Below are 12,963 nucleotides of genomic sequence, written 5' to 3' on the forward strand. Positions count from 1 at the left end.
TGTAATCATTTTGCCATTTTACCGCATCAGCAACATTTATAATGTCAACTTAACGTGACAGACCCGTAAAGGGAATCACACCACCGCTATTTAGCCCTAGGAAGCATCGACGCTTCCTGTCGGCCTTGACACATTTCCTGTGTCCTTATATTTGCGAAGGGTGGTAGCCTTAGCTGGTGGGGGTGCTTGCCTCCCCTTCGCAAATATAAGGACAGAGGAAATGTGTCAAAGCCGACAGGAAGCGTCGATGCTTCCTAGGGCTAAATAGCGGTGGTGTGATTCCCTTTACGGGACTGTCACGTTAAGTTGACAGTATACAGCCACTCTATCGCTCCACCACCGCTCATGTCTCTCTGAGACATTTAGAAATTCAATATTTCTAACATTTATAATCCTTTCTATTAAATAAAATATCCTTGTAAGGCCATTTTATAGTGATGAGAATCCGTCTTGACCAGTAGATGTGATCTATGCCTAAAGGACAAGAACAAAATGGCAACAATGGAGATCAAAATGATGAGGAAGCATTTACGCAGATTATTGGCTGGCTAGGAATAGCTGCCAAATCCCTCTAAGATCTCAACCACTTGTCTTTCGAATGGCTTATAAACAAGTATTTAATACAATCATATATATACCATGCCGTTAAGAAAGCAGAAATAAATGTAATATTCCTGGCAGCATTGAATCAAGGATAATCTCTTGCTGAACAGTTTAAACAACAAGAGTAACCCGACTAAGATATGTACAGACAATTACAGTCATAATAACAATGGCAAGCAAATCGGATGAGCCCTTATTCTGTCGCTCGTTCGGCCGCCTTTAAGTTCTGATTTGAAATCCCACCGTGGTCGATTTTGCTTTTCATCCTTTCGGAGTCGATCAAGCAAGTACAAGTCAAGTATCGGGGTGGATGTGATCGTCTTACCCCTTACCCGCAAATTTCAGGCCTTGAGCCTATAACAGAAAGGCTTATTCTGTCTTTCGACCTTCTAGAAATGGTAGTCAGCATTCCACAAATATGATTCAACCGTTTTTGTTGTCTCTTTCCTTTCCGCTACTTTCTTTATATTTATTTATTTATTTGACATGGGAAGGATGAGCATGTGATAATAATGCATTCTCGGATTTCATTAATAGATAAAAAGAAAATGATATTTATAGGCAGGTGATGCCTTCGATGTCTGCTATAACAATTACGCTCAAGCAGTTTTATGGCCAAGGGCTAAACGGTAACAACTGAAGTACCACTAACAACTGGAGCACCAACATCATTGACAACAATACAATAAGTATGGACATCGAGAATACTTGCTGCACCAGCAGTGTGCAGATGTTTAATTAAAGAACTGTAGCGGCAGCAGCAGTAGTAGTAGTAGTAGTAGTAGTAGTAGCAGTAGTAGTAGTAGCAGTAGTAGTAGCAGTCGCTGCAGTTGTTGCAGTAGTAATGTTAGTTTTATTATCATCAGTAGTAATAGCAGCAGCTGCTGCAGTAGAGGAAATAGTAGTAGTAGTAGTAGTAGTAGTAGTAGTACAGCAGCAGTAACAACTGCAGAAGTAGTGTTAATGCTATTATTATTATTAGCAGTAGTAGTAGTAAGAGCAGCAGTTGCTGCTGCATTGTGGTGGTAGTAGTAGTAGTAGTAGTAGTAGTAGTATTGTGACAGTAGTATTGTTGGTGGTGTTCCGGTGGCAATAGTAGTAGTAGTAGTAGTAGTTGCAGTAGTAGTGGTGATGGTGGTGGTGTGGTGGCAGTGGTGGTGATAGCCTTAGTAGTATTACCGGTTATAGCAGTAATAGTTTTGTTGTTGTTGTTGTGTTGTGCATCAACAAAAGCAGCAGTGATGCATCATAATCCAGGAATGGCGGAGAAAGATGTAGAGAGAGAGAGAGAGATTGAGACTGGAAGAAGAAGAAGAATAAGAAGGAGGAGGAGGAGAACAGAAGAAGGGGAGGAGGAAGAAAAGAGAGAACGGATTAAATGAGAAAGAAGAGGAGTGTGTCAGTGTGTCTACGAGCGGTAAGAAACAGAGTAAAATAGTCAATAAGCGAACTGTTTACTACTACTACTACTACTACTACTACTGCTGCTTCCACTACTATTACCACTATCACATCGCTTCCACCATAATACTACGACGGCGAACACTTCCACTATTACTACCATCATACTACTAATACAACTACTACTACTACTACTACTACTACTACTATTATTATTACTACTGCTGCTGCTGCTGCTTCTACTATTACCACCATCACATCGCCTCCACCATAATACTACGACGGCGAACACCTCCACTATTACTACCATCATACTACTAATACAACTACTACTACTAATACCAGCATCACCACTTCTGCTACCATTCACCCCCACCACCACAAACTATTGCTACTACAGTGACTTCTACTGCTTAGGCTGCTGCTGCTCTATCGTAAGCTACAGTTGTTCTACCACTGCAACCGTTAAAATGATTAGAAGCACTAACGGTGAAACCGCCGGCACAGAACTTTACAATGTAACTTACGTAATTTTATAGTAAAATCGTGTTACGTCTTGTAGTATAATAAACGGTAATCCTATTATGCAACCTGCATGACATAATCAGGGATTAGGGATTAAATGACAACCAATGTCCAAGGGACTGACCGGTTCATTTGTTTATCAAATTACTGTATTATCGGTTTTAAGTATATAACAGTTTTTGCCAACCCAAGTGGATAGCTACAGGGATTTGAATTAATCTAAGTGTATGCAAATATTTAAATGGGTCCTGGCATACTTGGTACAGAAAGCAGTAAGCGAAGAATTTTTTTTTTATCAATTAACAGAAATTGGAATTTTAATTAAAATTCCTAACATCGTGAAGTAACAGTTTTTAAATGACTAATACTTCACCAAAGAATGCTCTTGCTCGACGAACATACGCAGTACTGCTGTCTAGATTAATAATATATATGTATGTGCGTGTGTGAGAGAGAGATAGATTGTGTTTGAGAGAGGGTTTATGCGAGTATATACATATATATATATATATATATATATATATATGTGTGTGTGTGTAAAAACACTCCAATTTTATCAACTAGAAAATCACGGAAAAAATAAAGACACAGTATTCTTATTTCATCTAAACAATAGTAAAATTGTGCTAATGCATTTAACGCACTGGACGAAAGTACATAAAATAAGATTTTCACTCTCGTAACGAGTAGAGTTATTTTCATCGCTCCAAATCCTGATAACGAAAATATGCAGCCCGAAACTCTCTCAAAATTTTAATTAAATGACATCATGTAAATATGGAATGCATCGTCACGTAAGGGAGATGATAATCTAGGAAGTGTTACAAGCTTATTGGATTTCTTCCGGAAAGAATAGTTTTAATGATCCTTACATTTTAGTGCCGGGTAGCTTGCACAATGATATGTAATTTCCTCGTTCAGCCTTGTTAGATCAAACGGAGCTAAATCGAAAGATGATAATTTGCCGAATGAAGGCGATGAGCTGGCAGAACCGTTAGCATGCCCGGCGAAATGCTTAGCGGTATTTCGTCAGCCGTTACGTTCTGAGTTCAAATTCCGTTCAAAGGTCGACTTTGCCTTTCATCCTTTCGGCGTCGATAGATTAAGTACCAGTTACGCACTGGGTCAATATGATCGACTTAATCCGTCTGTCCTTGTTAGTCCTCTCTGTGTTTCGCCCCTTGTGGGTAGTAAAGAAATAGGTATTTCGTCTGCCGCTACGTTCTGAGTTCAAATTCCACCGATGTCGACTTTGCCTTCCATCCTTTCGGGGTCGATTAAATAAGTACCAGTTACGCACTGGGGTCGATATGATAGACTTAATCCGTTTGTCCTCTCTGTGTTTAGACCCTAGTGGGTAGTAAAGAAACAGGTATGTCATCTGTTTTACGTACTGAATTCAAATTCCGCCGAGGTCGACTTTGCCTCTCATCCACTCGGGGTAGATAAATTAAGTACTGAGGTCGATATAATTGACTTGCTCCCCCCACCAAATTTCGGGCCTTGTGCCTAGAGTAACAAAGAATAATTTTTAGAATGATTTCAAAGCAGCGAGAATGTAAACATAACGTATCTTCAGTTTCAGTACTTTTAATATACACGTTTGAATCTGCCTTGTTTTGTTTGCTGAACATGGCAGATTCGAATGATTATATTAACCGCAGCTCATTTCCGTCCGCAGAGAACACTTCTTCTACTTAAACGATGTGTGATCGAGATTCACCGGTATAAAGGGATTTCGATACATTCCGATGTTTCAACTGCTGTGTATTTTCTCGCTTAAACGTACACCGTCGGACCATTCATACTAACAAGTACATGAGCTCTCGAATATAAAAAACGAGCAAAGTATTTCTTGATGCGAGCTGAATAGTGTGCAGCGAAACAATAATGTATTTTCTTATTCTTGACACCTTGCGTGGAGGCGCAATGGCTCTGTGTTTAGGGCAGCGGAATCGCGGTTTCGATACCCAGACCGGGCGTTGTGTGTGTTTATTGAGCAAAAACACCTAAAGCTCCACGAGGCTTCGGCAGCGGGTTGGTGGTGACCCCTGTTGTACTCATTCGCCCCAACTTTCTCTCACTCTTTCTTTCTGCTTCTTGAGTAACGATGCGATGTATTGGCGTCCCGTCCAGCTAGGTGGGGGGATTCGGGAAACCGAGTCCATGAGCTTGGCTAGGCTTGTAAAGGGCGCATAAAAAACACACCTTCTTGCAGACTCAAACCTAAATATCTAACCGATATGGTAATTTTATATCTAACAGCTGTTCCATCATCGGAAAAAAACCTCCTCCATTTAGGCGATATATGTTCAGAATAATTTCATAAAATAAGTTAAGAATAAGCTGATAGTACTTTTAATACAGTTCTTTGTTCAATTTCAGTAATATATGTATAGCATTTTGTTAAAAAAAACCAAAAATGACCATTTTCGCATTGGCTCCAACAAAACATTTTGGGCTAAAGTGAAAAGATTCTTTTTTTTTTGTGCATGTCTTCGTTGTAGCTCTATCCCGGGTTCAACTTCATCCAAAAGTCTTATAAAATGAATTCTGACCGTGAGTATCCTACATTTTTTTTCACAAGTATTAAAAAAGTAAAATAAAGGCACACTTGTTGAGTGCCGTAGGAGGTGTCCTGTGTCTGATAAAAATAATAGCGAGATATCTATGGCTAAAATTGGTTTACCCAGTACATTCTTGGAGCAAAAGATAAAAAAAAACACGATATCAAATAGAGAGATAAGCAACTTGGCGCCAGTCACACCATATCACTAGTGGTAGTTATACCATATTAAAACACCAAGATACAGCTGTCTGACCTCCACTATTACAATTTATTTTGTTACATGGACCTCAAAAGTGTGGAAGTGAATTCCACCAGAATCGAGATTTCAAATCATAAAATTATATATAGGTGGGGTATGGAGTATGCTGCACAGCATAGCTTTTAATCAAGCATTCTGCTCCACTTACGTTTGCACGCCCTCAGTCACCTCGTATTTTGGAGAGTTTCATGCACTGCAGCCCTTCCATAATCTTATCCCTTCCATGGAAGTCTACGTGGCCAGTCGATTTGCTAGTAATTACAGACAAATGTTCCTTCTATCTGATGGTACCGGCTTTTGTAAAGATAGAGTATATGGGAAAATGTAGTCCAGCATGCTCTTGAAAAATCGGGGTTCATATGGACGGAAAGGTTTTGAAAGAAGCACTACTGTGGTCAAATTAAAGAACAACAAAAAAATCTCTCGCAATGAGAGGGATATTTGCAACCATTACGTCTAATACTACAACTATACCTACGATCATAACTACATTTCTTAATTATATCATCACCACCAGAACAGAAGTGAATGCCGAGGATTCTTCTTCGTAATCACTCGAAGCGTTGGGAACAGTGGAGAAATCTGTCAAATTTTATCTAAGACCACTTTGAATAATAGGATCCTCTGTTCTCTGCATATAAACAGGCCTGATGGTCACATCAGGAGTATTTTTAAGTTTGCTTCATCAGATTTGACGTGGTGTTAAACAATGAAACCTACGAATAAAAAGGAAAACGACCGTAACCAATACTATCTCAGCCTCTTCTAATATTATTATCAGTGTTAGTTGCAGCAACATCACCACTACCACTAGCAGTACACATGTTGTGGTTGATATTATCGAGTGTTTGTGCAGAAGCTGCTTGAGAAACTTTCAACCATTTCGACATGTGGAAATGAGTTGTCAAATGCATGTGTCCTTCTATGTGCGTATGTTTCAATGAAAAGGCATACACATACATACATGCATACAATATGCATACATACAAACAGACAGACATAAAAATATATGTGAGCAATCGTTATTTAGTTCATTATTTTGATTTAGCTATCAGGGGTTCACACTGCACGTACTAAATGTGACTATAGTAATAAAGTGTGCGCATGAGTGTGTACGCGTGAGTGATTTCTTCAAATGAATCAATTTAAGGTAATCTTTCCTGCTTTACTGTGGAGGCACGTGGCTTAGTGGTTAGGCTCTCAGCATCATGATAGTAAATTGTGGTTTCGATTCATGGACCGGGTGACGCGTTGTGTTCTTGAGCAAAACACTTCATTTCACGTTGCTCCAGTTCACTCAGCTGGCAAAAATGAGTAACGCTGCGATGGGCTGGAGTCCCGTCCAGCTGGGAAATACATACGCCATTGAAACCGAGAAACCGGGCCCATGAGCTTGGTTAGGCTTTAAAAGTGCGCATTTATTTTATTATTTCATTCTTTACTACACCTCAGCAGTAATATTGCTTGAACTCGTTTGCGGTAAATCCTGTATGTTCATCGTGTTTACCACCTGGTCGTGCAACTAATGCTCGATATAACATTTCAGTAGGAAGATAACATGTCCTGTCTTGCAGAGCTTTAATCAATTCCAAATATCGGTGTAATGATAAGTAGTCATGCGATTCCGTTTTGGTTGCTGAAGTATAACAACGATTGTGTCAATGAAATAGTATTGTACAGAAATCTTTCTTGTGTAGCTACTCTTAACATGTTATCTGTAATTACCTATTAGACCATGAATCTTAAAAAGCTGCAATATTGCGTACTTTGAAGTGCTTATGGCCTGGCCTCTATGATGGCGCGAGTGATGATTTTATCTTTATCGAAATCCTTAATTGTATTCTTGGAGTTGGTAAATTGTCCATTTTAAGCGTATATGCGTGTATGTGTGCATGCATGACGTGCGTTTCTATATGTGTAATGATGTATAAACGTGTGTATAATTGTTTACTTCGATCTATGTATGCATTTGCATACATATCGGGATAGCCGATATGTATATATAACTAGGAACCATTCATTAACAATAATCTTTACCTAACATGATTATCCATGGAATCAGTCAAGCAATATCAATAAATGTACTCACCATAAACCATTGACCTATAAATTTATTCAAACTTACTAGAATGATGCACAACTCGGAATAGTAAGACACCAAAATATAAAATATTCACCAAAAATTATATCAACTATATATCTCCAGCATCAGCTGCCTGCCGGATATCACAATAGTTTTGACTCCTCTTTATTTGTCGATGTACAGACATGAATATTAGAAATGGTTTTAACATATATGTATATATAACAATTGATCTAATCCTAATTTGGGCATCTATAAACTAAAATCTTATTTTTGTATATATGCATACATATAAACTCAATACTATTCGAGATTGTTGATGTTTCAATACACTTGGAACAGTAACCGCGTAATTTTAGTCACATAAGTAGAGGTTAGTTTGGGGTGTTTTCCTTAAGATACGTATCGCTTAATCAGCATTAAATATGCTTATATTCCTAATAACATGCATGCAGATCTCAATGTATTTGTACTCATACATCTGTATAATGTTTATTTTTATATATTAAAAATAAGACCTAAATTGTACTTCAAGTATAATGTTTCAATTTTAAGTTTCATTTTTAAACGTTTCTTAATATAGCTGTATAAGTTCACACTGGCAGAACGTAATCCTACTTAACCTTACTTTTCAAATAATTAATACTTAATTAATAAATGCGAAAGATTACTTTTGTTACTTAACCCACTTCAAAAGTTACACATAGTCTTGTTAGACGGCTGCAGTATCTTTGCACTCAAAATCATGTATGCACAAACAAACACGTCTTGCTCTACTATAAACGTTTATTTGACATATGCACCTTCTCCTCGACTTACGACCAACTGACAGGTCGTAAGTCGATCTGTTCGTATGCCGGCTTCATTTTTTGTAACACTATTTTCTATCATGCAATTGATGCTTGAAAGTGACTGAATGAGAGACAGTGGGTGCCTGAGTCTGTAAGTGGCATGCTTTGCCAGATGCTACCATAGTCATCATACGCGCAGCTGCCCGACATCCGAAAATAGATTTATTTATTTATTATTTTTTGTGGTCGTAAGTGCAGGTGGTCGTAAATAGTATAGGTCGTATGTCGAGGAGAAGGTGCATTGCTTCTTTTCTTCCTTCATTTTATTTTCATCTCCTCCTTCAACTTCCAGTTTTTTGTTTGTTTTTTGTTTCACACATGTATTCAGCAGCTGGTAAATATTTCAGTAGGTTATATTTCCTATTTAAAACTATCAAATTTTAACGAACAAGTATAACGAGGAATTGTCCCGAATCAACCTATTGTAGATGACCTTCAACAAAGTATATTGTGCACTTTGCATCCAATCATTAGATTGTGTTTCTACATTGCATTAGCAAAATTCCTACATAGAAATTGACACATAAATGTGAATGCATGTGCGCAAAGAAAAATATTTACCTTACGCATCTATTTATCTAACTATGTTTCAATACATGTCCACACACGTATATATAGGTGCAGTCATGCCTGTGTGATAAGAAGCTTGCTTCCAAAGCACATGGTTTTATGTTCAATTCCACAACGTGTCTTCATCTACAGCTCTGCGCCGATCCAAGCCGTGTTACTGGATTTGATAGACAAGGACCAAAAGAAATGTGTGTGTGTGTGTGTCTTTGTTTATGTGTTTGTCCTTATTACCGCTCGACAGCAGGTTTTGGTTTTTATATATCTCCGTAACTTAAATGTCGGCAAAAGAAACTGATCGAATGACCACCAGAATGTGTTGATTTTTTTGACTAAAATATTGCAAGGCAGTGCTCCAGCATGGCTGCATTCCAATAAGTGAAACAAATGAAAGATAAGTGTGTGTGTGTGTGTGTGTGTTTGTCTGTTTGTGTGTGAAAAGAGGATTTAATAAATCCAGAATAATACCTCAGTAAGCGCTAACATAATGTCCAGTTAATATTATACTAATCAGTATAGGTTGATAATCCGAGCCAAAGGTGCAAATTGCAAATCCGAAATCTATCATTAATTCGTATTTGCGTGAATTAATCCAGGTGAGTATCAGCAAAGAAATAAATAATGATGAATAATGGTCAACCAATCAATGGCGTAGCTAATAGTATAGCAGGGGGGGGGGAGCGATCGTTCCCCGCGAGCACATTTTAAAAAGATCCCTTTTATAAAATCAATGAGGTAAATTTATTTGCTATGTGTCACCTGGCCTTTTTTTTAAGTACTCATTCCCACTAAACTTAGAACCTGTCATGAAATACTTTTTATTTCCTTTCACATTATTTACATTCGACGGATATTTGTCCTCATCTTGTTTGTTAACACAAAGTTTCGGCTGATATACCCTCCAGCCTTTTTCAGGGGTCTTGGGGAAATTTCGAACCTGATTTCTCATTCCTAAGGTATTTTTCGATGTTATTATTATTATTATTAATATCCTTATTATTATTGTTACTGTTCAGGTCACTGCTTTGAATCGAACTCAGAATCTTAGGTTTAGTAGCCCGCGCTCTTAACCACTACACCATATGCCCGTTTGTTGTTATATGTATGTTCTTTTATCTTTATGCCCACGGCACATGGCGTAGTGATTAAGAGCGCGAGCTCTTAATAACAACAACAACATCGAAAAATACCTTAGGAATGAGAACCCAGGTTCGAAATTTCCTCAAGACACCTGAAGAAGGCTGGAGAGTATATCAGCCGAAACGTTGTGTTAACAACAAAAAAGATGAGGATAAATATCCGTCGAATTTAAATAATCTAAATAATGTACAGAATTCCTCATCTCTTAAATATAGAACAGTATTTCCTTTCCCATGTTTCATATTAATCAACGATCTGAATCTATGATACATAGTGGTTTTTAGTTTGAATTGTTCTTTTAATTCATCGGTTATTTTCTCGAACTATACACTTCCTAAAGCTTTTAAAGTATGTAATTCATTCCATGCTCCATTCAAGAAAGTGGAGATTTATAGCTGAAAGCAGAGATATATCAAATTTCTTCACATAATTTATTGCCCTATATTTAGTTTTCAGATATAAATCTTTATCAGACTGGGGCAAATTGATATTTACATGGAGAAAATAAACGCAGTTGGCAGTTTAATGTCGAATTTAATAACTCTGTGAGGTCTTAGAGTACAAGTCACAGCATTCAAAAAAAAAATCGCAGTAACACCATAGCCTATTTGTGTTATCAGTGAAATTCCGCTTTGGGGACGTTGAATTATACTGCATTAAATACAATTTATTCAAAAGAAATTTTTCAAACAATTGTATATATGAAATATATTTTACAGAAAGGATACATCACGTGATTATAGTTGAGAGACATATTGGCAACGGTTGGAAATTAGGTTGAAATTCAATATGGTTGGAAATGGAACTCTTAGAGCTGATAAGTAAGAAAAATAATTAATGGTGAAGTAAAATTTTAATGTATTTTAATGAGAAATTACATCAAATTCATTGTTAGGTGCAGACGTGACCGTGTGCAGAGGCGCAAAATGCAGTTGAGTGATAAGAAACATGGTTCCAAACTACATGGTTCCGATTTCGCTCCCACTGAGTAGCACCTTGTGGATAGATTTCGTAGATGCAACCTGAAAGAAACCCATCATATAATATATGTGTGTGTGCTTGTGTGTCTCTGTGTGTCTTTGTGCCTGTCTTTGTTCTCCACAAGCACTTGTCAACCGATGTTGCTGTGTTTACGTTCCTGCAAAATAGCATTTCGGCAAAAGAAACGACAGAATATGCACCGGGCTTAAAAAATGAAGTACTATGGGCAATAAATTCGACAAGAAATCCCTCAAGGCTTTGCCCCAGCATGGCCGTAATCAAATGACTGACACAAGTAAAAAGATGCAAAATTTTCTGACATAAATTTCTGCTGTAAATTACATATAAGTATTTATGCATCTCATAATAGTTACTTTGGAGCATAATTCCTAATTTAATTAACTGATCTTAATTCAGGTTAGCTATGATCGGATGTCTAATAATATATTAGTTTGAGTTATAAGAACAAGTAACATCACTAATTATTGAACTTATCAATTTGTCTCATGTAAGAACTTAAAATGCCCGAATTCTATTTTTTTTAATCGTTAAAATATAAATATACTTCAGAGCTCTGAAGCTCATTGTGTTTTGTAACGGGAAATTCTCCTGAAGAAAGGAAATTTTCCCCTGAAGAAAATCACAGTTTTTCTCTTTAAACATACTCAACTATCAATAGAAATTTAACAAATAAAACTGCTTCCATTGCATAATTCGAATTTCGTTTGTTTTTGCGATACCTTTGCAAATCAATGAATAGTTTACACACTGTCTGTAGCGTACTTCAGACTAGATTTTTGCTTCGGAAGTGACACGAGTAAGTGGTAATGATAAGCCGCAATAACGGCGAAATACTTATCTCTCATTTCGTATGTCTAGCACTAAATTATATTTATTTTTCTTATTTAACACAATACGTTTACAAAGGGATGTTTCACAGAAAAAAATGTACAACTTCCGATGTTTACCTACTTATACACATTCATTTTGTGGTATATATATATATATATATATATATATATATATATATATATATATATATATAAACACATTTATTGTCGCATATTCTGGTACTGATGGCATGCATATATCCTCGTTAAAATCGGTATGAATTTTAACTCCGAATACACGCATACATACACCACACACACACACACACATTTACGACGTGCTTCCACATGGTTTCCGTTTCTCAGGTGGCATTGGTCGGCCCAGTGCTATAGTACAGAACACATCTCTAATGTTCCCCATAATTGGGCTTAACCTGAAACAATGTGGATGCAAATCTAGATTCTTAAACACAAAAGCACGCACACGTATGTGTGTGCGCGCGCGCGCATGGATTTAGGTTGGGATTAGAACTCATTAGACCTCAATATATATATATGCTTCACGATAAAGCGTTAGGTGAGTAGAGAGTGTAAATAGGAAAATAAAATCATGGCAAGGAAACAGGAATTATGCTCCAAAGTAACTATTATGAGATGCATAAATACTTATGTGTAATTTACAGCAGAAATTTATAGCAGAAAATTTTGCATCTTTTTACTTGTGTCAGTCATTTGATTACGGCCATGCTGGGGCAAAGCCTTGAGGGATTTCTTGTCAAATTTATTGCCCACAGTACTTCATTTTTAAGCCCGGTGCATATTCTGTCGTTATTTTTGCCGAAATGCTATTTTGCAGGAACGTAAACACAGCAACATTGGTTGACAAGTGCTTGTGGAGAACAAAGACAGGCACAAAGACACACAGAGACACACACGCACACACACATACATTATATGATAGGTTTCTTTCAGGTTGCATCTACGAAATCCATTCACAAGGTGCTGTGCAGTGGGAGCGAATTTGGAACCATACGGTTTGGAACCAAGTTTCTTATCACTCAACTGCATTTTGCGCCTCATCACACAGTCGCGTTTGCCCCTACCAATGAATTTGATGTAATTTCTCACATCGTTTCTTTAAATATATTGACTCA

This window comes from Octopus sinensis, linkage group LG6 (assembly GCF_006345805.1).
Source record: "Octopus sinensis linkage group LG6, ASM634580v1, whole genome shotgun sequence".
Classification (NCBI taxonomy): Eukaryota; Metazoa; Mollusca; class Cephalopoda; order Octopoda; family Octopodidae; genus Octopus; species Octopus sinensis.